General features: G+C 49.5%; 1 pseudogene; it reads right to left on the bottom strand.

Moving 5' to 3' along the window:
* Positions 1-1,072: 1,072 nt before the first annotated feature.
* Positions 1,073-1,676, bottom strand: LOC118642124 (annotated as a pseudogene).
* Between the last annotated feature and the right edge of the window lie 10,753 nt (positions 1,677-12,429).

The following is a 12,429-nucleotide window of genomic DNA, read 5'->3' on the forward strand; positions in this document are numbered from 1 at the left end:
TGCCAGTTCATTTGGTAAACATTTTGCACTTACAAGTTGACACAGCTTAATAATAGCTGCCAATGTCAATGATGAATACCATCGTGATGGCTCAAATACCCTTCTGGGCGTGGGGGGAGGGAGCACCCGGTGGGGGCTAAGTTCCTTGTCTCCTGTCCTTCCAGTTGTTATTAACGATGTTGATGATAATTCACACCTGTATGGCTTTGTGACTTCAGAGACCCTGAAGCCTCCCTAGAGCTCTCACCTACTTTATCTGTTCCCCCCACACTGTGCACTCTCTGTTCTGGCTCCCTCTGGGAACCTGTCGTTGGACAGGTCAGAAAAGGCCATGCAACTCAGGGATCTGCATGAACAGGAACCACACACCAAGACGCCCGCTGAGCGCAGGCAGGTGACGGAAATGAAGAAAGAGGGAGAAATGAAAAGCAATAGAGAATGGTGGGGTCTGTGGCAAGCTGGGGTGCTCACCCATGGAACGGTGGGGGCCGGCCCCTTCTTACCTTCTCCGCACCAACTCGTTCCAAGTGGAATACGAGCCCGGTGCCGCCAGCGCTTCCCATAGGCTCGAAGTAAGAGGCCGGATGCCCTGTACATCTCCCAGTGACGACACGATTACAAATGGACTTGTCAATTTTAAAAACTGTATTTACTTTGAAGCATTCAGAATGTCAACGAAACAGCTACAACTTTTTATTTTTATTATTACAGAGTGGTATTCAGGTAACAGAACAATTATTTCATAGTCGCTGCATCCGAGACAAGTGAAGGTGAAAAAACTACCGTCCCCGTACGTTACGGACTTGTGCTGGGCACCAGCAAGAACCCGCTGACATCCCCATGCCAGCTTACAACCCCTATAACCGTGCCCGGCAAGGCGACTGGCCACTGGAAATACCGCCAGGTCAGGGCTAGCCAAAGACACAGTCAGTAGTGCGGTAACTATACAAAAAAAGACACTGTACAGTTTGAAAACAAATCTTACATAGCTTTACATGTCAATATTTTTCTGTAAAACGAGTGAGTTGTGTACAGGGGTGTTAAATGCTTTATAGACAAGGAAACAACTGCATTAAGAATCAACTCGGTCATCATCTTCTTCGTCTCGCTCCTCCTCCTTCTTTTTCTGGCCCTTTTTTAGACTTGATGCCTCCCTGTTTGGCCGCATCAGGCTCTCCCTGAGCTCAGTCTGCAATGACACCCTTTCCACACTTCTCCTTCCGCTCAGCAGCCTGTTTCTTCGTCGGGCTGCTTGCCACGGCGGCAGTGTGACTCCACACCCCTCCCGGCTCCTCCGCGGCGTCACCAGGGCACAGGCTGGGATGCGCTCCTTCGATGTTCCGATGATGCACAGAACAAAACAAGGAAACGGCCGAGGGAGGCCTCTTGGGTGCACTGGGACCCCTGAACTTCTCCTTTGTTTCCCCTTTAGGAGGGATGTAAGTTTTCGCTTCTCTTTCATAAGGGGCTTTGTCTGCCTTTGTCGTGTCTCCACGTTTTCCTTTCTCTTTCGCAGACGTGGTCTTCCAGCTCTCTGAGCACTTCTTCGGAAATTCTGAGTGGACCGAAGTACCTGGGTGCTTCCTCTTGGGCTCCTCCCGCCAATTTCACACAAAGAAAGCATAAGATGACATTCTGCCGCTGGGCTTCTTAGCATCTCCTTTGCCCAGGTTTAATTATCTTTCCTGAGCGCGCACAGAGGTGCCCAGTGCCTGTCTGGCTCTCACTTGCCCTGGCGCTGTCTCTGGAGCTCAATGTTCTGCTGAAACTGGGCTTTTTAAACACCGTACCAACCCAACAAAATAGCTGAAGGCTGGCGATAACCCTGGGGGCCCCACGTTTGTGATCCATGCTAAAGGGGTTGGTCAAATTGGAACTTTATGGAGTTGACAAAGAGGTGAACCCGATTCAAACTGCCTTAAACAAAAAGGGAGAGTTATTAAAATGGAAAAGGCAGGGAAGAGGCTGAGCTTCAGACACAGCTGAAACCAGGGCCCGGAAGCTCCCCAGGGTTCACCTGTCCCCGTCTCTCATCTCTGTTTCCTCCGTGTGTCCGATTCACCTCTCTCACTGCAGACTGGCCTTCTCCCCGAGCTCCCAAGTTCCCAAGATTCCCATCCTCAGGGAAATGCTGGTTAACCTTGTCTGTTCCACACAGAAACGTCCTCACTGCCCTGAAAGGATTCTGTTTGCACCAGGTCAGTGCAAGTGCCTATTACTGGCCAGTCGCCTGCGGCCACAAAAGCAGCTGTCACGGTGGGCCAGCGCCGGTGAGCTGCCCTCTGGGCCGGAGTCAGCATGGAAGGACAGCAGCTGCCACCACCGCATGGGGAGGGTGGCTGTGGTAGGACCAGGGAGGGCCCTGGGCACACAGGGCCCGCAGACCCACTACTAATTCATTCGACACTGTAGACATTGACTTGGAAGCACGGTGGATGTGTCCACTCGCGGTGCTGCACAGATCACTCCCCAGCGATCAGGGGTGCTGGCTCCTTATGGCTCACCACTGAGTCCTCCCCAGAAATCTCTCTTCGCCAAAGGGAGCTATCTCCCCCAAGGTCACACCCCCAGGGAGCAGTCCACACCTTCTGACTGGTCAGTGTTGGACACAAGCTGAAGGCCTTTCCCCACTCAGAGCTCCCAGGGGGATGAGCCGAGGCCTCAGCGACCACCTCACCCAGTCCCGCTGCTCCCTCCACCGACTCCTGCTTCGCTCACTGCTGTGTGGGTGCAGCTCCTCCTCCAGTACACTTCCTGCAGGCGCATCTCCATCTCCAAGCCGTTTCTAAGAAGCACAACCTAGGAGAGTGGGCAGCACGAGTGGACCCCAGAAGGCAGGCGCCAACGCACTCTGGAGCTGCTCACCCGCTGACTGGCTGGCAGTGACAGCCATGGTTGTGGAGGTAGAAAGCTATCTTCTCTTGGAAGGCAGAGGCAGTACAACGGTTAACCTTTCTGCTAATGGTGGCCTGGGTGGGATACTGGAGGAAAGGGTGGGTAAGATAGCTCAGGAGTTCGAGAGGTTCAGGAGAATTCATACCAGGCCTGATCCACATGGGGACAGAATCCAATCCAACCCTAGCACAGGACCTGTCATTTATGCTGAGAAATAGTCCCTTTTTCAGGCTCAGTTTCTTTGTTTGCAAAAAAGGGAATCTTTTCCAAACCTGAAATTCCCTAAGGCTAAGGATGGATGGATGGATGGATGGATGGATGGATGGATGGTTTGATGGGATGGACAAATAGACTTGGATTCACAGTAATGAGTTTCACTCTCCCATGCCAATGGGACAGCCTCAGGAGGGCAGGACCCATCAAAGCTAACCATGGCCTCAACAAAGAGGGTACGGCACCCACGAAATAGCTCCAATCATGCGAGTGTCTGCAGGTTTCCCAGAGAGGCAAACGGACCCGAGTGACTTGGCTGAGCCAGGGCGGGCGAGTAGCAGTGGAGGCCGGGGGCTCTAGCCACGAGTCCACCAGCTCATCCATCCGCCACTTACCCATCACTCCAACAAGTCTATCCATCCACCCCAGCAATTGGGACCGGGACTTGTAATAGATGCTCAGAAGATATGGCTGAATGTCTTTACTGATCACGGGCACTTTCTCATCTATCATCACCTAAGGCCCTCAAGAGAACACGTGAGGCATAAGGGTCATTTCCTGCATGTTACTAAATAAGGAACCCGAGGCTCTGACCACTCAGTGATTTGCCCCAGGTCACACGGCTGGAAAAAAAACAACAAAGCCAGAATTTAAACCCTGGCCTCTGGCTTTCATTCCTCTGCTCTTGACTATACCCAAGGCCTGCAGAGATGGAAAACAGGTGTGTGGGCTTCACTGCACTCAGCAGGAAGGACACGCCAGGCACAGGAAAGCATTCAAATGCGTGTCCCTGCAGAGTGGGTCTCTATTTGACTCAATGTGTGCTCATGCCCACCAACTTCTACACCTCCACGCTGACTGCCACTCCAGGCCTTTACCTGGGTGCATCCTGCCCACGCTGCCCCTTCTTCATCCCTCCAAGCCCTCTCGTTTCTCAAGGCTCCATCAGGTTCCTGCCTGAGGTCTTGGGCCTGGATAAAATGACTTCTGCAGGGCCCACACTTTTGAGGTGTATATCTTATCAACAAATCAGGCCTCCAAGCAAGAGTGGCAGCTCCTTGCACGTGGAGCAGGGAGGACCTAAGGAGCTGTGTTATGGGCTGAATGTGCCTCCTCCCCAAAGTCTTTTGTTGAAGCCCTGACCCTCGGTGTAATGGGGTTAGGAGAGGAAGCTATTGGAGATTACGGTTAAATGAGGTCATGAGGATGAGGTCTCTTGATGGGATTAATGGCCTTATAAGAAGATGGGAAGAGATATTTCTCAGCCATGGGAGGGCACAGGAAGAAGGTGGCCATCTGCAAGCCAGGAAGAGAGTCCTCACCAGAAATGAAATTGGCTGGCAGCCTGGTCTTGACTTCCAGCCTCCAGAACTATGAGAAATCAGTATCTTGTGTAAAGCACCAGACTGTGGCATTTTGTGACGGCAGCCTGAGCAGGCTAACACAAGCTGCTTTTCATTCTCAAGTGATGCTCAGCCTGGTACTGTGCACACAGCTATCTAGACTTTGCTCAACACCCCGTCCTTACATTCGCCTGGTGGGAAAGTCTCAGGCCACAGACATGCAGTGAGGGGATAATGAGGGAAGAGGAGGAGGGACCAGACAGAGGCTGTCTGGAAACAGCCTTCTGACGGAGTTGCCAAGAGCCCTGGGAGCAGCTGGCCACGCCTCCCCAGCGCACACTGAACCTGCTTCTGTCCCCAAAACTACCAACAACCCGACAGCCACCCAGCCCTCTGCCAGCTCTTCCCTCAGACACTATCCAGGCGGGAGCCACACCCCTCGGCCCCTCCAGGACAGCCAGATGGCACTGCCAGCAGCACAGGGAGCCAGAGCCCCACCCACATGGACCCCAAGGGCTCTGTCTGATTTTAGCCTGTTCCACAAATCAGATCCTCAGCAGAGCCAAACTGAGCTTCCCTAACAGCTGGCCACGTGACAGCCACCAGATTTCAGATGTCCCAGAGCACAGGAAAGGAGCTGTGATGGGCATGGCCAGCTCTCTCTTCCATCCGCATCTCCCATTAACGAGCCCTGGAAGAGCCCTGCAGGGCCCAAGAGCAGAGGCCAAGGAAGGGGCGTTAATGAGAAGGAGGGGTGATGAAAATATGTTTATTGTCCCTCATATGTTTTGCGTTTGGTAACCTGTTTCAAGAGAGTGAGTTACCTGACCTGCCCCTGATCTTTCCAGATTTGCATTGGATCTTTTTTTTTTTTTTTTTTTTCCTTTATTGATTTTAGAGAGAGCGGAAGTAACAGGGAGAGAGAGAGAGAAACATCGATGAGAGAGAACTTCATTGGCCGCCTCCTGCATGCCCCCCACTGGGGATCGGGCCTACAACCTGGGCAAGTGTCCTGACCGGGAATCGAACCAGTGACCTCTTGGTGCACGGGTCGACGCTCAACCACTGAGCCACACCAGCCGGACACAATGGATGTTTTTAAGCGCTGTCTACGTGGAAACAAAGTCAGCTTTGCAGCCATGGAGCTGTGACCATTTTTATGTAACTGACAGAGATTTGCAAGGCAAGGAAGTATATGTCTCTGGGAGACATATATTCTTAGTGGAACCCCAAAATTGCCTTTAATACCATCTTATTTAACTCTTTTTCTCCTCTAGCCCAGTGATTTTCAACCTGTGTGCCACAAGAATTTTTAAAACATGCAATACCTGACAATAGCCATCTGATACAAATGAACCAAAATTATACCTATTCATTTTTGTCAGATTGGCAAAAAATATATATATTTTGGTATGCCCCAGAATTGTAGTAATTAGTTTATGTGTGCCATGAGATGAAAAAGATTGAAAATAGCTGCCCTAGTCAAAGGTAATTTTTGTTTTTATCCTCACCCAAGGACATTATTCCATTTTTTGTTCAGATAGAGTGGAAGGGAGAGAGAGAGAGAGAAACATTGACGTGAAAGGGACACATCAAGTAGCTGCCTTTCGCATGACCCAACCAGGACCGGGGACAAACTGCAACCAAGGTACGTGCCTTTAGTGGGAATGGAACCCAGGTCTCTCTGGACTGCAGACCGATGCTCTAACCACTGAGCAAAACCGGCAGGGCATCAAATGTAATTTTTTTAATTGAGACATAATAGACACAAAACATTGTGTAGGTTTAAGGTATACAGTGTGTTGATTCGATACACTTATCTATTGCAACATGATTACCAACCGGGCATCAGTGAATGCCTCCACCACATTATGTAATTCAGCAGTCGGCTTGACCTTTCTCTGAACATGGGCTACGGAGAGGCTATGGCTCCCAGACTAGCTCAGTCTTAAACGTCCTTTCTTTCTAAGCAGATACCGTGCCAGCACTTCAGCCAGAGAAAAGCAACTCGGTTCACGTGAGGACGGTAAGGTCAAAGAAGAAGAAGGTAGCTCAGCCGCTGTTTCTAACACTCTCCTCACAACCAGGATTTATTGCACACCTTCAGTTAATATTCTGAGAGGTCTGTGCTTTGCATCGTTAAACCATCCCACTCTCATGACCTCATCACCTCCCAAAGGCTACACCCACAAGTACCATCACATTGGGGGTTAGGATTTCAACGTATGGAGTGGGGGACACAAACATTCCATCTCTAGCAGTAGCCAAGACTTTGGAGAAGGGGTGAGGTCACCACCAGAGCATGGCTCAGGAAATGAGTGTGGGCTTTGGGGCCAGACAGCCGTGGAGACTTGAGACTGCGGGGCTGCGGGAGGTGGAGAGACAATCCTAGGTTCCAATCCCTGATCTACCCCTTATTGTCTGTGGAATCTTCGATAAGCCACTTAACCTATCTGAGCCCCGGTTCCAACTACAAAATGGAGACTATAATCCCTGAGTTTTTGTGAGGATATGATGTAAATTCCACTGGTGGAGCCAACTCAGGGACACATTTCGAGTAAATTCAAGGCTCTTTTTACCACAAAAACGGATGTCTAGAAAAAACAAGACAAAACTGGTCTGCTTAGGCATTACAAACCATTCTTCTCATAACCTGACCTGACTCAGAAACATCTAATGAACAGCCAGCGGGTACTGAAACGTCAGTTAGAAGATAATTATCAATCACTGCCAGTCTGGGCTGTTCCAGGGAAGCTGAACTTGTGTGGACACCGTGGGCCTCCGGTCCAGGCTCCCGGAGCCCAGGTCTCCTGCTCCGGCTGATGCCGGGGCTCTGTCTCCTGGTAAAGAAGTTTCATACAAGAAGGGACTTTCATCATCTTTGCCCTGAAGCAACAGCAACTGCCTACAAAGAGCAGAGCGGGGAAGAAGGGCAGTGTTTTCTTCCTTGGTGGTTACTCCATGTAAAAATGGGTAGATTCAGCCCTGGTCGGTTTGACTCAGCGGATAGAGCGCTGGCCCGTAGACCAATGAGTCACGGGTTCGATTCCGGTCCAGGACACGTACCTCGGTTGCAGTTCATCCCCGGCCCTGGTCAGGGTTGTGCAGGAGGCAACCAATCGACGTGCCTCTATCACATCAATGTTGCTCGCTCTCTCTCATTCTCTCCCCCCCGCCACTCTATCTGAAGATAAATGGAAAAATATCCTTTATGAAAATTAAAAAATAAATACATAATTTAAAAAATAAAAATGAGTAGATTCAGAGAAGTATTTCCTTATTTGGTCTATTTCCATGATCTCGGAGATGCACAGGAGACCGACCTTGACTCCATCCACCAGCCAGCCCCGTTTGCAAGTGGGGAGCATAGGCTGTGTTGTACCAACGTCTCTGCCAGTTCTCCTGAAACCAGAGGAAGCTGGGGGCTTGGAGGAGTCCATCGGGAGGGGTTACTCTCTACCACCATGATCCTGCAGTTCTCCAAGCCTGTGCCTTCTTGATTCTGGAAGTCGGTGTGGCAAGTTCGTTCATTTATTGAGCCTCACAATGTGCTAGGACACCTGGCTGAGCATAGAGGCTTCTGGAGTGACTAAGACAGCACAGTTCTTGCCCTCAGAGAACGTGTTCTAATAGTGTGGTTCTCAACCTTGACACCTGAACGCTGCTGAAGTTTTGGGTCAAATAACTGTCTGTTGTTGGGGGCTGTCCTGTGCATCACAGGATGTTTAGCAGCATCCCTGACTCTCCCACCAGGAGTACTCTCCGCTCAGCTGTGACAGCCAAACATATCTCTGAACATTGCTAAATGTCCCCCAAGTGTCCAAATCCCCCACCTCCCCACAGCTGATGAACCACTATTGTGGGAGAGGCAGCTTAGTGGAAAGTGTGGCTTTGGAGCTAGGTGGACCTGGCTTCTCCCACCTTATTTGCTACTTTTACAAGGTTGTTAGGAGAACTAAAGATCCAATATGTAAAGTATCATGGCAGACATTGTCAACAGTCATCCAAAAGCCATCCTCCCCACCCCAATTCTTCTTGCTAACAGAGCCCTGTTTCGTTCAAGGATTCTGATCTCAGGAAAGTTGGCTCAGTGCCTTGGGGTGGGGGGGGTGGGGATATGACCCAGGACTAGCCAATGAGATGTAAAGAATATCTAAGGGAGGAAGCCCTCTGGAAAAGAGCTTCCTCTCTGATTTCAAAAAAAAAAAAAGAGGTTGGTAAAGAGTGTGGTAATTTTAAAATGTGTGCACAAATTCTTCAATACTTCTCCCATCAAAACGTGAAGCCTAATTCCCTTCCTCCTGAGTGTGAACTAAATGGAGTGACTCACTTGTAGTGAACAGGACTTAGCAGAAGCGACCATACGTGACTTCCAGGATCAGAAGAGAAAGGCCCTGTGGCTCCCTCCTGCGCGCTCGGGCGCCCTCTGGGGGCTGTGCAGACAGGCCGTGAGAGCCCTAAAGCAGCCCTGTGGGGAGTCCCACTTGGAGAAACCACCCTCCGCTGACAGCACCAACCTGCCAGCCACGTGCAGGATGCGTCTTAGAGCAGATCCCCCAGCCCGGCCAAGCCTTCAGATGACTGCAGCCCCCGCCAACATCCTAGCTGAAACCGTAGAAGACACCCTGAGCCACAACCACCCAGCTGAGGGACATTGGAACTCCTGGCCACAGATAATAAATGTCTGTTGTTCTAAGCTGCTACATTTTGGAGAAACTATCTGATGTGCCCCAGGCCCCATCACCTCCCAGCCCTGCCTCTGGACCGTGTCAAGTGAGGGCAGACCACAGCGGGCAGCTGAGACCAGCTTGAGAGGGAGACCAGTTGAGTCCAGGGACGCTAACCACGGCCACAACACGAGCCTACACCGCCACTTCCAGACATCTTGTTACAGGAGGAAGATACTCTGTTTGCTCACATGGTTTCCTGTAGCTTCAGCAACAAATACAGCAAGTTCTAGAAATACAGTTATTCTCTGATGCTGTTTTTACTATAACTTCCCAGGGCTCTTCCCATGAACCCCAACCCCTCTCAACTCCACATAAAGTGCACCCACATCCTGAATGGAGGGACTGGTGGAGAGGACAGACGGAGAAGCTTTTAAGCTTTCACCCTTCAGTCTTTCTCCCGAGCAACCTGATATTCCTAGCAGGCCAGGACCCGGCCCCGTGCCCTCGGCCATCTCGGCTGCTGTAACAAAATACTATCGGGCGGGGGCTTACACCCCGAGGTTTATTTTCTCACAGTTCTGAAGGCTGGCAGTCCTCACGTGGCAGGGAGAGAGGTCAGCAGACTCTTAAAAGGGCACTAATCCCACCACAGGGGCCCCACCTTCATGACCTCATCTAAACCCAATCACCTCCCAAAGTCCCCATCTCTAAAGACTCTCACATTGGGGCTTAGGGCTTCAACATATGAATCCCGGGAGGACACAATTCAGTCTGCCTCGTGTCAAACTGTGGAAACTTCAACTCTCTATTCTCTATACAAGAGAGGGAAACAACGGAGTATTCCTCTTTCCTAACTACCATCCTATTTACAGAGGGCTATAATTGGCTCTCAGATTTAGAGGTATGTTTCTTTAACACCGCAGTAGACCTCAATCAGCCGGGCAGAAAGCAAGGAAAGCAAAATAAAACCATTATATTGGTATTGAAAAGTTCCAGCAGGGGGTGGGGTAGGAATGGCAGAGTTGAAGTTTTCTGTCTATTCATTTAAATTCTATGTTAGTATTGGGCCTCCTCCTGGTAATTCCTCAAGCTTGGGCTCTGGTGCCCAGCAGCCTGGGTTCAAACCTTGGGTCAGCCACCCACTCACTAGTGGTACCTTTGCGTTACTCCACCTCTCTGTGCCTCAGTTTCTTCGCCTATAATATGCAGATATTAGTTCAAGGAAATAATGTACATAAAGTACTTGGGATGGTGTCTGGACAATAGTAAGCATTCATTCACGTGGTAGCAATTTTTTTTTTTTATATGAATTTTTATTTATTTTTTTGTTACAGATATTTTACCTTTTTACCCCATTGGCACCCCCCACCCTACCCCCCCTCCACCCTGTCCCCGGCTTAGTTGTCCATGTCCATTGGTCATGCATACATGCATATAAGTTCTGTGGTTTATCTCTTCCCACCCTCCCACCCCCCCATCCCCTCTTCTGAGGGATGTCAGTCTGTGCCCTACTTCCATGTGTCTGGGTCTACTGTATTCCTCAGACTGTTATGTTCATTATATTCCGTATATAAGTGAGATCATGTGGTATTTGTCTTTTTCTGCTTGGCTTCTTTCACTTAGGATAATACTTTCCAGGTCCCTCCATGTCGTCTCAAAGGATAAGAGATCTTTCTTTCTTACCGCTGCATAGTACTCCATTGTGTATATGTACCACTGCTTTTTTATCCATTCGTCTACTGGTGGACACTTGGGCTGTTTCCAGATCTTAGCTATTGTAAATAGTGCTGCTATGAACATGGGGGTACATATATTCTTCCTGATTGGTGTTTCAGGCTTCTTAGGGTATATTCCCAGCAGTGGGATCACTGGGTCAAATGGAAGTTCAATTTTTAATTTTTTGAGGTAGCACCATATTGTTTTCCATAGCAGCTGCACCAGTCTGCATTCCCACCAGCAGTGTACGAGTCCCCTTTTCTCCACACCCTCGCCAGCACTTGTTGTTTGATGATTTGTTGATGGCAGCCATTCTGACAGGTGTGAGGTGATACCTCATTGTTGTTTTAATTTGCGTCTCTCTGATGGTAGCAATTTTTTTTATTACTGTTGTCCAATATTTTTATTATTATCTTTTACTAAGAAAAGAGGGAGACCAGCAGCCAGACCACAGGCTCCAGGGGGTAGCCCAGAGAACTGGCAGAAAAATCACAGAGCTGGGAAGCTACACTGTAACTCTAGACACTGTGCCTCCAACCTTTGTGATTCTCCGTTGCTCGGTTGCCCCACCTACAGAACAGCAGTCGGAACTCCATCTTAGGGGCTCTCCAAGAATGCGCAGGGGGCTTGAAGCACCGTCCTGGTCACCTGTATGTTACCTTCCCAGGCTCTGATCCACCTGGGGTTTTAGCTGGAGTTTCAGGAATCAGAACAGATTACATCAAGTCTGTTCAGGACAATGAAGACAGTCTTCAGCGGAAAGATGAAAAAGCTGCCTAAGAAATAAAACTGAGTCTAGACTCTAACAGCAAGACACTGAGTAAGTTGACTCTTGGCAAGAATGCTCTGCTGACCAGATTTGGGGGGCTGCTGTAGCCAACGCTGCAGGGGAATATATATAGCGATATGCCCCTCTCTCCTTGTAAAACAGATCTCAGTTTTTTTTAAGGAATTGGGCTTTCTCTGTTTCGAGGGTAACTGGGCCCTCAGTTTCAGGGGTGAATTGTAATCGGTCTTAGCCAGGACTGGGTGACAGGGTGCTGGCTAAACCACCACCTGGTTTTCACCACCAGGAACTGACAATGGCTTTTACATGTTTAAATGGTTAGAAAGATCAAAAGTATAATAAGATTTACTGACATGTAAAAATTATATGAATTTGGCCCTGGCCGGGTAGCTCAGTTGGTTAGAGCATCGTCCCAGTACACCAGGATTTGGGGTTCAATCCCCAGTCAGGGCACATACAGGAAGTAACCAATGAGTGCATAAATAAGGGCAACAACAAATCGGTGTTTCCTTCTCTCTCTCTCCTTCTGTCTTCCTCTCTCTCTAAAAATAAATAAATAAATAAAATTTTAAAAATTATATGAATTTCCGATCTCTCTCCACAAATAGGCCCATTCGTTTAGGCTGCTCCCACACCACCACAGCAGAGCTAAGCAGTTGTTACAGAGACTGTATGGCTACAAGGCCAAAGAATGTATTATCTGGCTGTTTGCAGGTAAGGATCCCTGGTCCGGTGCCCTTCAGAGTCACCTGGAGGCCTTGTTCAAAGCTGCATGTGGAGACAAAGCAGGAAGCCTGCGGGAGGG

Source organism: Molossus molossus, unplaced genomic scaffold, assembly GCF_014108415.1.
Source record: "Molossus molossus isolate mMolMol1 unplaced genomic scaffold, mMolMol1.p scaffold_m16_p_3, whole genome shotgun sequence".
NCBI lineage: Eukaryota > Metazoa > Chordata > Mammalia > Chiroptera > Molossidae > Molossus > Molossus molossus.